The following is a 12,616-nucleotide window of genomic DNA, read 5'->3' as shown; positions in this document are numbered from 1 at the left end:
CAAATTCAAACGGAGTTGGGTAGCAACTAACATGGAACACGAAGGGGGTGCACATCTCAATTTTTGCTTCTATATACAATTTAGTGGTTTGTACGTTCATAAAACACAGTCAGTATGATAGGTAAATTTCTTCTTCATTGATTTAAAATAAACTCTTATAGGTGTTATTTCATTTTACCTTATTTGTGACCATTTTTTGTTTTTACAGCTCCAGTTTGTAATACCCCCCTCCCCCCATGAACTTGGTATTTCCCAAACTAGCGCGGCAACAGCTCCACACTGCAACATATTTTTTGCTTGACTTTAGTCTAATACAATGGCCTGTTGGAGGTGTGTGATTTGCTTCGTCTTTGTGGCGTTAACATTGAAGTCTCTCTTAAGTCACATTAATACTGCACACAGTCGCAGTCCAGATTTCCGTGTCATTTGTGGAGTCGATGGATGCGCCGAGGATTACCGTGTTTTCAACTCGTTTTACCACCATCTCAGACGCACACATCCACAATACATCTCCACTGGGAACCCGCCTACAGGATGGCTGACAGCTTCATCCGATGCAAATGTATTAGGAGGCGAAAATTTTGGTACAGCCATTTTTGCCGACTATACTGCCGAACCCAGACAAACTGTTAGCAATGGCAATGGCACTGAAGTAGAGCCACCACCACTAGACCCCCCAGTAACATCGGAGGTGTTGGAGGAGGAGCGACAGGAAAGTCAGAACGTGATGGAGCAAGACGCGGCTGAGCTTCAAACACCTCGTCAGAATCAGGTAATGTACTTTATGTGTTTCTGTGTGTACGCGCGCGAATTTTTAAATGTATGTGTGTTGTTTAACCTTAACCAAGCACAGTTACCCCAATTCAGAAATGTACTCAGTTCAAGTGAAAATTATAGTTTTAAAGTTATGTGTTTTCTAAGATAAACTACTTGATTAGAATATTTTAATAGGTATGAAGGCCAGTGCTGAATTTCAAATGCATGAATCCGCTGAAATTCAGGCTTGCACAACAATGTAGGCTTAGTTACCATACTTAAACATAATAAATAAACTTATTTACCAGTGTTGTGTACCTGCCTTGGTTGTTGTTAGATGCTCCATGAACCAAGCAGCTTTCAAATTTTTCTTTCAGTTAACTTCAGAGTAGATTCCATAAAGATTGGTTAAGTTTCATTAAATAACTCTTAAATTGTTCATAACATTTGCAGCTTCATTAGCTATCCATTGTAGTATGAATCTTTTAATAGCAAAAATGTACAACAGTTTGGAATATTTCTTTGTTTTGTTTTGCATCTGGTGGAATTTGAAACACATTCTGAGTGAGTCATTTTTCTTACACAATTGTTTTTCTTTTTGTCCTGTAGGGTAAAAGAGAAACTGTTGATCTTGCCAGATGTGCAGCTGCATTTGCTATTGGTGTGCGGGAGCAATGCCACCTATCACAGGTACTGCTTCATCTGATATTATGGGGGTGTCATTGTTAACTTGTTAATAAGTCTGGTTCAATGTAAGGCTGCAACTAATGATTTTTTTTTCATAATCTGTCCACTATCTTTGCAATTAATTGATTGTTTTTCATCGCTGGTTTTATTCAGCTATTACTTTCACCTATATAAGTTATTAAGAACAAATGTACATTACGAAGAAGTTAAGCACAAGAGTTGTGCAGTTCACTGCAATGTATGTAACTCTGGGCACACTCAACAGTTTAAAATAGGCTTAACAGTGTAAAATGTGTTCACTTTTAGGCATAAAAGACAAATGAAGTAGAATTACATAAAAAAAATAAATGAGGCAATCATTTGTTCACTTTTTCTGTTGTAACCTTTCATGCTCCTCCATCTTGCTCGGTGCAATGTGTTTGTGCCACGTGAGTCATGCATGTGGCATGTCATGCAAAACAATGCCAATTATTGGCTGATTTCTTCTTCTACTGCTCCACTGGTAAATTACAACATTCAGTGGCTCATTAATTTGAGCTAAAGAAATAGAGTTGCATTTTGCTTCTGTTATATTTTCTATTTACGCTTTCATGTCTCTGATGTGTTTTTTTTTCCCCCATCAGAGGAGTGTCAACAACATTGTCCTTGGTGTCCAACAGTATCAAACAGCTCTTCTGACGTCCTTGAGGGGAAAAATAAAGACCATCCTTGAAAGGCAACCTGACAGCAATGGACCTTTACAACAAGAAGTTCTTTCAACACTGGACAACTTTCAGGATCCCTTTCCCATATGTGCAGCTTCAAACCTACAGGACCGTGTAACACAGATGCATTTCAACCCTGTCACACCTGAGGAGATCATCATTTCCAATTATGCCTGTAGAGTTAAAAAGGGAGAATCGAGAGTTCTTGCAATCAAAAACAAGTCTTTCTACTACATTCCTTTGATTGAAAGTTTGAAACAGCTTTTATCCAATTCAAGACTATTTGACATGCTCAGTGCTGGACCTCAGAGTTGCTCCAACGCCAGTTTTTTGTATGACATTAATGATGGAATTATTTTCAAAACCCACCCACTGTTTTCAAAGAAGAACTCTGCTTTACAACTGATACTCTATTCTGATGAGATAGAAATGTGTAACCCCCTAGGGTCACGTGCGAGTGTAAATAAACTACTAATGTTTTATTACACCTTAGGCAACATAGACCCTAAGTTTAGATCAAAGTTGGCTTCCATCAGACTTCTCGCAATCGCAAAGTCTAGGGACATAGATGAGTGTGGGGTAGATATAATACTGCGGAGAATCAATGAGGACTTGAAGTTACTGTACGATGGTGTTATGATTAACACTGTCAATGGGGAATTTTATTTAAACGGAGCAGTTGTTGCTGTGTGTGGAGACACTCTTGCCCAGCATGAGCTTGCAGGATTTAAGGAAGGAGTTGGTTTTGCGTATAGCAAATGTCGTCATTGTGAGTGTACTTTTGATGAAATGCAAGAAAATTTCAATGAACATAGTTTCACCAGACGGACATTGGACGGACACATTAGGCAGTGCATTGAAATAGAAAGGGCAACTACCGAATTTTTGAAATCCTCGCTCAAAACGACTTTTGGCATAAATAGACAAAGCAAATTAGTTGATTTCCCAGGTTTTAATCTCATAGAGCAGATGCCACAGGATATTATGCATGTAATTCTTGAAGGAGTGGCACCAATGGAAATTAAGTGTGTGTTGAAATACCTTGTTTTATCTGGAAATTTGGATTTGGACTTGTTTAATTCTGCCATGCAGAACTTTCCTTTTTCATCAGTGGACATACGTGACAAGCCTTCACCAATTAGTATTGCTACTTTAGCTTCAAGTGACAACAGACTCAAACAATCCTCTGGACAAATGCTTATATTGATCAAGATTTTGCCATTCTTATTGTACAGTGTTGTAGAGAAAAATCCCTTTATCCAGTTTATTTTGGATTTAATTGAAATTGTTAAAATACTTTTTGCCCCAGTTGTGTCTTTACAAACTGTGTCCAAACTAAAAAAAATGATAGAAGATCATCTTAAACAATTCAGGCAACTATTCCCAGAAAAAAATGTAATACCAAAGCAACATTACATGCTGCATCTTCCCTCTCAAATTATTGCCCTGGGACCTGTAATACGTCATATGTGCATGAGATTCGAGTCTAAACACAGTTTTTTTAAACAATGGTCATCCAAATTAAACTTTAAGAATGTGTGCAAGTCTCTTGTAAACCACAATCAGCTGCTGGAGTGTTGCCAAAGTGAAGCAGGAACTGAGCATCCGATATTTGTAAATGAGAAAGAACTAGGTCCTGTATCAGAGGTTGCTAATATGGACCATTTGCAATCAAAGGTTGTAGATTTTTTGGGGATTGAAGATGCTATACATCATGCCGTTAGAGTAAAGTGGCTTATTTTACATGGAAACAAATACATCTGTGACAGGTCTCTTATACTCATTTCAGCAAATGGTTTAAACCCTATCTTTGGACTTGTAAAAAACATTTTTATTGTTAATAGTGTACTTTATTGTTTTGAATACCAGGTGTATGAAACCTTGGGTTTCAACAAAGACTTTCTTGCCTATGAAATTGCAATTCCCAACCTTGCCCAAGCAACTGAACTGACTGATGTTGAAGACCTACTTGATTTTACGTCATATTACCCAGTCAATTTCAGAAACAGTGTCTATGTTATGACAAAATATAACCTTGAAGATGTCCTTTCTTTAAAAACCTGAAATAAATACCTTCCAATGAGTGACTTTCTTATTTCAAGGAAAAAGGTGAATGTTTCTTATTTTGAGATAATTTTTGTTTTACACTCTATCTAAAAGCTATTTTTGCTTGAAATAAATGTAAAATGGTTCATTTTTAGATATACAGACTAAATAAGGAAAAAAAGTAATATATACTTGAAACAAGTCTAATCATCTAACACATGAGACTGGAAACTAGCTTGTAATGTTCAAAACAAGATGGACAAGATAATCTGGCTAAAATTAAGACAATAAATCTTGTCAAGCTACAAGGAATTTGCAGTGTGTTTTTTTGAAACTCGAGTAATGTGGGTTGAAAGAACTCCCTTCTTCTTCTGCCTTAAAAGGAAAGGGGAGTCTACCATGGAGAGAGTGGGGATTGTCTCTTGCTCGCTGATTTCTAAGGATTATGGGAATAGGATTATGAAGTTGAGGGTGCCCGAATGGGACTTTCCACTACTGCCAAGGATCAGGAGACAGCTAACTGGCTGGCTGCCTGATTGTAGCTGATTAATAAAAGCTACTGCTTGCAGAGTGGCCTCCAAAGAGCAAATGAAGGGTTCTGTATACTGGTGTAACATGTCCTTTTGCATGCAGTGTATTTCTTCTATTAAGGGAGAAATTCTTGTTTAAGATTGACAGACAGTTTCAAAAGTCCCACCCGGCCCAGATGGCTACCTTGAAAATGTTTCTGAGAGCCAGATTAACTCCACCATCCTCACCCCAGCCTCTCGCAGCTCACCCTTTCCCCCCTTTTCTTTTTGAGATTTAAAGAAAATAAGTCTGGGGCCTCCCCTTGGGGCAGCCCAAGCTCGGGTCCATTTGCCAGCTATTATAGATCATAAATCTCTGTGGTGAATGGAACCGCTGCCATCAGTGGTGCAGGGATTTGATTGTGTTTTGGGGAGAGCTGACCTGAGGGCAGGCCTGTAGCAAAAGAGAGGAATGAATGCGAGAGAAAGACAGCCTGGGGAATGGCTCATTAAACAAATGTTTCTCCCCACTTTTTGTTCCCCTTCTTATCCTGTGAGGAGCTGCTGAATGTGTTGAGCACTGAAGGGACGTTTGATAGAGGGTTTGGCCTGGCTATAATGAAGGGTTCTCACCTCGTTGTAAAGGGGAGGTTTGGGGAGAAAAGGTCACTAATCTCCATCTTTGTCTCAGCGCTGACCTGCCTGTGCCCTTTGCCTGAGTGACATGGATGCTCTGTTATAACTTTGTTGGTGTATGTGTGTGTTTGACATGAATTTTGACTTCTCCATGCCTCCTGGCAGATTAGCTCACGTGTGTGTGTCTGTAAAAGTGACATTTGTGCTCTTGTGGTGTAAAAAGCTTTCTTCCTAGTCATGTCTTGTCTTGCGTGTCCAGTTTGTGTCTTTGTTTGTGTGTTTAATTGTGTTTCCATACATGCTTTTCTCCAGTGTGAATGCTTTCACAAGCACAGACGGGAGGTAAAGTGTTTATTTGAACACATGTTAGACAGCCTGCTGAGGGCCATTCTGTCTGCTACAATCCCCTCTGCTTCTGGAAATGCCCTGGGGGCAGTACAGCTCTCTCTCTCATTTCACCCATCTTTTAAACTATCAACCAGTCTGTCCCGCTCCATATTGCCTTCTGTCAGACAAAATCAAACCCCATCCATACTAATGCAGATAACTCTGAAAGCACATCTTTTTCTTACACCCACTCGTGGATGTCAAGGCTTAAATTTGAGTTTTTCCCAATTCTTTCTAAAATGCAGGTAATAGTATTTAAGGAGAAAATGTTGCAGTTTTTTGTTTTGCATGGATTAATGCCATTCTGTCAATGATGCACTTAGGATCTGCAAAAGTGTTTGTTGGCATGTAATGTATAATTTAATTAGCAATGTGCTTTTTGCTGCTATACCTTGTCCCCTCCATAAGCTTGTTGCCACTGCTGCCAAAGTTCACATGACATTGGATACTCTAAACCCCATGTCAAAAACCACCTGTAGATATCCAAGCATACATCCAAGTCTACACATGCTCGTGACTAGAGATCAATATTGGTAAACCAGCTTTTACCATCAATGCAATTATAATATGTAATTCTGAATTCAGTGTTCAGTACTATACGAATGTCACACTACCAGAAATTTAGTAGTCGGTACGAATACCGGAAGAACTGCAAGATTCTCGATACCCAGTTGAATGCCAAAACAAAACGATCATCCTGCGGACACAAACTCCTTTATTAAAAAGTCATTTTAAAACACAGACATGGTGGAAAAGTTTACAATTTTTAAATTATATTTTGTTAACAAGACACAGAGTGAAAGGTTAAGATGGTTCCTGAGTAATCTACAAATGTTACATTTGCATTACATTAGCATAAGAGTTTAACGTTTGCTATTGTAAACATTTTGATCTATGAAACAAAAGTTGAGCTTACAAGGCCAAGAAAGATCACATTTTGTTGCTGTGAGTTGAAACTTACTCAAACTGAATTCTTTGAATAGGTCTTGGGTGCTTCGCTACATTGGAAATACTTCCGCCCAACATCAATTGCATCTTGCCTTTGGTGAATCAGTTATGATCCCTTATTAAACCCCCGTTGAACACAGTACTTGTCATGTCGGACCCCAACACACGCACACAGACCAGCGGTATAGTGACAGCAAACACAATCAGTCACTCGTCCCAAACACCTGTTCAGCCCCGCCTCCGCGCTGCCCCGGGAGCTCACCGTGCCACCCCTCCTCTGCAGCGGGCCAGAGACCACGTCCACGCCACAGTACTGTTATTGCAGACTCCGCCTTTTTTACCAATAATTTGGAGCAGAACCAATGTTGAAATCGCACTAGTCTTCTTCTTCTTCTGGATGCAAGGATAGACTAGACCACTTGTAGCTGTACGCTGCCTCCTTCAGTTCCAGAAGACTGGAACATACCTTTACCCATAGGTATGTACTGTCTCGATACATACCTATGGGTTGGGACAACTAATGGTACCACACATATCAGTTCAGGTGACATCCCTACAGCAGTGAAAGTTGAAAGCTGTAAAAAGTCTTGCATGTGATTCGCAGAACGAACTAATAAGCTAAGGGGTGTTCTATTTAGGCCAGTTTCTGCTCCGTCTGCAGGCTGCTTTGCAACCCACCTCCACCCCAGCATCATGTGTCAGTGTCATCTTTGTTCTCATTGTTGCGATTTATGTTTTGTACTGAAGGGGTGATCCCAGAGCCATACATTTCAATTGGTCCTGATTGAGCTGTTTTAATTCATATAGTAAAATCTTTACAAAAACTAAACAAAACCTAAGCATGCATGCATGTAAATCAGCGGTCTCCAACCTTTTTTGCGCCACGGACCGGTTTATGCCGGACAATGTTTTCACAGACCGGCCTTTAAGGTGCCGCGGATAAATACAACAAAATAAAACTAGTACCGGTACCGAAAAAAAGAAGATTTATTCATAACACACGTGAAAAGACCCATAAAAACGATAACAAAATAACGCTGAAAACCGATAAAAACCCTGAAATCCATACATTTCACACCTGAGCCTCTACTCTCGCAGCCCGGTACCAAACGACTCACGGACCGGTACCGGTCCGAGGCCCGGGGTTTGGGGACCGCTGATGTAAATCACAGAATCCAATCACAGAACTCTATTGAACCCATAGGAATAACAGTAGTAACACTCACCTATGGTTAGTTTGTTGTCTCATTCACACTCGGTTTATCAAAGTTATTGCAACAGTTGGCTTCCATGGAGTAAGCTTCATCCAACAAGTAGCACCGCAGAACTTGCTAATAAATGTAGAGCCTGAATGTAATGTCTCCCCATTCAGCATCTGTCAAAGAAAACTGCTGATGATATTATGACTGCATCTTGTCACCCACAGACCAAAGTAGCTCTTTGTCTGCAACAGCTTTAAACCAGGAAGGAATGTGGTTTTAAACTTTAAGAGTACATAGGCTTTGTGATTTAACAGTGCAATGAAGTGTGCATCTAAGGGTGTGTTAATGGATATTCAGGGACACACAGTTGGTATGCAGCCCTCTTTTGTGGCGCTCGGTGATAGATCTCAGCTGTCTGTGCAGTGAGCTGCTGTGATGTGTTGGGAATTAGCAGAGATGTCGATGGGACAGATACTCAGCATGCTGCTGGGTGATCAAGGGTATTGATACTGTGTTACCCAGAAACATTCAGTTTAGATTAAGCTGCTCCAAGGTGCTTTATAGTTACATGGAAGTGAGTTTTCTTATTAAGATTATTTGCTTATTAAGATTATTTGCTTATTAAGATTATTTGCTTAAGGCAGAGTGCCTATGTTTTTTCTATTCGGTCTTACTTAGTGAAGCAGAATAAAGAGGATGCCAGTATTTACAGCAGTGAGTGGCTGCACAGAAAAGAGAGAGGTTGTACAATTTCACACCTTCAGCAGAAACTAATATTACAGTGTAGAGGTTTGCTTAGACCCACTGAACACAGGTTGCACAGCATAACAGCTCTACAGACACTATTAAAATCTAGCGAGTCCATAAAAAATACAAAAAAACTGTGCATTAAATATAGACGGAGACACTTTAAAAAAAGCTACTTTAATACCACCTTAAACTTTGGAGAAATGAAACACCAATTATCATTTTAGTCTTCCAGCCATGAATAAACTGACTGAAATGATGTTTCTGACATTTTTCAGATATCTAGCCTGATCTAATGTTTCACTTGTATGTCTCAATCGTATCATAATGATACCATTAAGCGGATTTTTGCACCATTGCAATTGTAGAAAGGATAAATTTGCAATAAGCATCCCACTCAGGCAGGATTTCCTCCTCAGCCTTAAGTAGACGAGGATCTCTTAATAAACAGTGTCACCTGGGAACTGTACTTATTGCCATTAATGATAACTAAATGTGAAACCACTCCTGTAGTTTTGATCAGGGTTTACAGATGAATTAACTGCGAAGCTGTTTCCATGTCAGTGTGTAGTTGTATGTTTATATGCTATCTCCGTGCAGCACAGTAAGATGTCTACAGATTTAAAGTAATACCTTTGCGTCTGACACCTATCCATATACTCCATCTGTGTGTGCACACACACATGTACCCACTGAAGACATCTTCACGTAGATCAACGTTGCCTGGTTACTGGCCAGTTGGCAAGGGAACGGTGACAGCCCATGCTAATTTGTGATGGCCTGAGATGACTCTGTTCGTGCCTACGTGTCTGTGCGCGTGTGTGTGTGTGTATGTGTAAGATCAATGAAGGTTTCTAATCTGTCAAGTGAGACAGGTGACCCAGCAAGGCTTTGATTTGCCCAGACACAACAGCAGACTCTCTAAAATCAATTTATGTTATAGCGACAAAATGAGCAACTTACCTGACTTAACTCAAAAAATATATTTTGATACTGAAGTGGTCCTAAAAGAAGTAGCAGTGCATAATTCTGATCTTTTTTAAAAGATTTTTTTAATTAAAAGAATAAAATGAAGCAGTGTATTCTCACATATTCTTATTTGCATGCTTTTTGATACAGAAATATGTACTGTGTCAGAATTGTCTGTTTCATGGTGAAGTAGACAGAGTAAAAGAAGGCGAGCGGAGAGAGTATATTAGACTACACGCAAGAAAAAGCAATTACCTGTGGACGGCTACGTGCACTTCCCATCACATAGAACAGGAAAGCAGTGGAGAGAGGAGAAATGAAGACAAAAGGGAGCGGAAGCTGTATCAGGAAAAAAAGGAAAGGAAAAAGGAAAGAGCGGAGATACTGTGGCCGAAAGAGTCTGCAAGTCAGCTGTCTCTGTGAGAGCTGATAAGACTAATCTGAGTGAATAGAGTTTTGGAAGTAATGCCATGCATTTGAAATTTGAATTACTAGGAGGAAGGGATGACATGTCCAGGTGCAACCAGCTGCTCCGCCGAGTGAACTTTAGCTTCGGTGCAGAAAGTTTTTCTATTTGGACTCTTTCTCGTCTTCTAAAAACATGAGAGTTGGTTCAATTTAATGCTCAGACTTAAACATCAAGTGACTTCACTTTTACCATACACAGCTCTGCATTGTTCTTGTATTATTTGTCTGAGTATTTCTTTTAGAACATGACCAAAATATATGTATACACACACACACTCTCTGAGCACTTATGAAACACCTGTGTAACCCTGTTCTATTCAATATGAGTGTTACAACCCTAGCTGAGACTACTGTGACTTATACCTGTGTGGGTGTCTCCTGCCTTAAGTGCCACCCTTCTGTGCAGCTGCCTCCAATCAGCAATTAGGCCAGGAGTGCTTAAGGCCAGAGCTTCAGTGCCAGAGAGCCTTTTTTTTTTTTTTTAACAGCTTGTGAGCGATGTTTGTGTCTGGACTTCTTACTCCTGGGCCCTGTGCTTCGTACGTCGCTTACTACATCCAAGATCAAATGAAACATCCAAGACCAAATCATCGCGCTAACTCTGAGCTCGCTATTCCGGTTCCCCGAACACACCTGTTGTTGACGATTAGTACAGCTGGATGAAGTAATGTGAGATCACTGGGTGGCCCAACAGGGGCTACGCATCGATAGTAGAAACATTGATCGGCAACCCTTTGATTGGTCGGCGAAAATGTCGAAGGAGCGCGCTCGGTATTTTTCGGCAGCAGAGCAAGAACTCTTGAGTGAGGGATTTCAGGAGTTTCAGAGTTTAATTAAAACGCAAGGGAACACTGCAAAGGCTGCAAAAGCAAGGAGAGAGGGCTGGCAGAAAGTTGCTGACAAATCAAACTCGTAAGTAATTCAATAATAACAATAATAATGGAGTGGATTTATATAGCGCTTTTCAAGGCACCCAAAGCGCTTTACAATGCCACTATTCATTCACTCTCACATTCACACACTGGTGGAGGCAGCTACAGTTGTAGCCACAGCTGCCCTGGGGCAGACTGACAGAAGCCAGGCTGCCATATCGCGCCATCGGCCCCTCTGGCCAACACCAGTAGGCGGTAGGGTAGATTTATCATATCACACCATATTATCCAATATTATATTACATTATATTATATTATAATATGTTATATTATATCCCCTTTCACATTAGAGCCACAACAGGACCCACTAGAACATGGGAACAAGTAAAAGTGAAATATAAGAATATTCTACAGAATGGTAATATTTATCACTTATATTGCTTTTCGTCTCTTGGAAAGAGACCCTGAAATAATCTGTTTGTTTGTTCATAACAGCAACCAAGAAAAGGGCAGAGCAAAAAAAAAGACAGGTGGTGGTCCTGCACCCCCTCGTCAACAAGTTGGTTAAGTGAATAATACCCTCACGGGAAAATCGATATCTCTCTATGAGCACACTGTCGCGCTGAGCTAAAGGATCCCGTCTGTCCCGCAATATACGCTGAATTCTGAAAACTCTCCTTATCAATCTTGCACCTTCCGCAATGGGCTGCTCGCGTAAACGGACAGGACATGGCTGCGACAGGCTTCCCAAATCCACCTTCGCTTTTATAGCCGTGGTCTCTCATCTTGATTACACGAAGTAATTTACAATTACTACTCTGAAATATGAATTACATCTGTAATAATCACATACATGTAATAGAATGTTAATAGTACATTTCCCTTTTTTAGGGAATGACCTGTATGTATCTGTGTGAAATCAATAAAAGGATCAAGTGCTGCATTATCTTTAGTTACATTGATGTTATTTATTTATGGTGAAACAGTGGTGGAATATCGCTGTTGCTTTCGTATGAATGACGCGGACATACCTGCGTGGCCGCGATCTAATCCTGTTTACATAAAGTAAACCTGCTCCCCAGCAGGTTTACGCTTACGGCTCTGTTGCTATGACAGCAAGTCCCGGATGGGCTTCGGGGAACCGAACGATCCAGGATCACGCGAAATCGTCAACAATCTCATCCAGCTAACTCACTTAGCGCGGTACGAAGAACAGGCCCCTGCTCTGTGAAGAAAGGTTGTTTTTGACCATTTAACCTTTTTGATTCTTTTGTTTTTTTGTGCAGCTTCTAGGCATTGTTGTATTTTTACTTCTTTTGATAGTGTTAGCTCCTTGTCCTTCTTTTCTAGTTTAATTATTAATAACAACTTTTATTTAATTGATATTTTTGCCTCCTGGTCTCTTTGTCTTCAACCTGAACACTTTGAACAAGCAATGGCTTACGATAAGGTAACATCCAGTAGTAGAAGCCATACAAATATGTATGTAAATCCATGGAAAGTTATACATGAACAGGTACAGGTACATGAACACACAAGCCTGTAAATATACAGGTAACTGCACATATCCATAGATACATATACATGTGCCGAAGGTAAAAAGAGAAACAAATTTTCATTCAATTTCTACTTGATCTGATACATACTGTGCATGTTCTATACATGGATTTAAATTGTACGTTATT

General features: G+C 40.0%; 1 protein-coding gene and 1 long non-coding RNA gene across 3 annotated transcripts in view; both read left to right on the top strand.

Annotated features, from left to right (window-relative positions):
• The window catches only part of rhbdl3 (rhomboid, veinlet-like 3), an 82,616-nt gene that overhangs the window by 25,354 nt on the left and 44,646 nt on the right, over positions 1-12,616 (top strand). The window lies entirely within an intron of this gene.
• On the top strand, positions 256-2,445 carry LOC308394766. The gene is made up of 3 exons (XR_013971285.1): positions 256-772; positions 1,366-1,446; positions 2,067-2,445. It is a non-coding gene; the product is annotated as an uncharacterized lncRNA (long non-coding RNA).

This window comes from Rhamphochromis sp. 'chilingali', assembly GCF_963969265.1.
Source record: "Rhamphochromis sp. 'chilingali' genome assembly, chromosome: 4".
In the NCBI taxonomy this organism is placed as follows: Eukaryota; Metazoa; Chordata; class Actinopteri; order Cichliformes; family Cichlidae; genus Rhamphochromis; species Rhamphochromis sp. 'chilingali'.
This window is presented reverse-complemented; position numbering and strand designations above follow the sequence as displayed.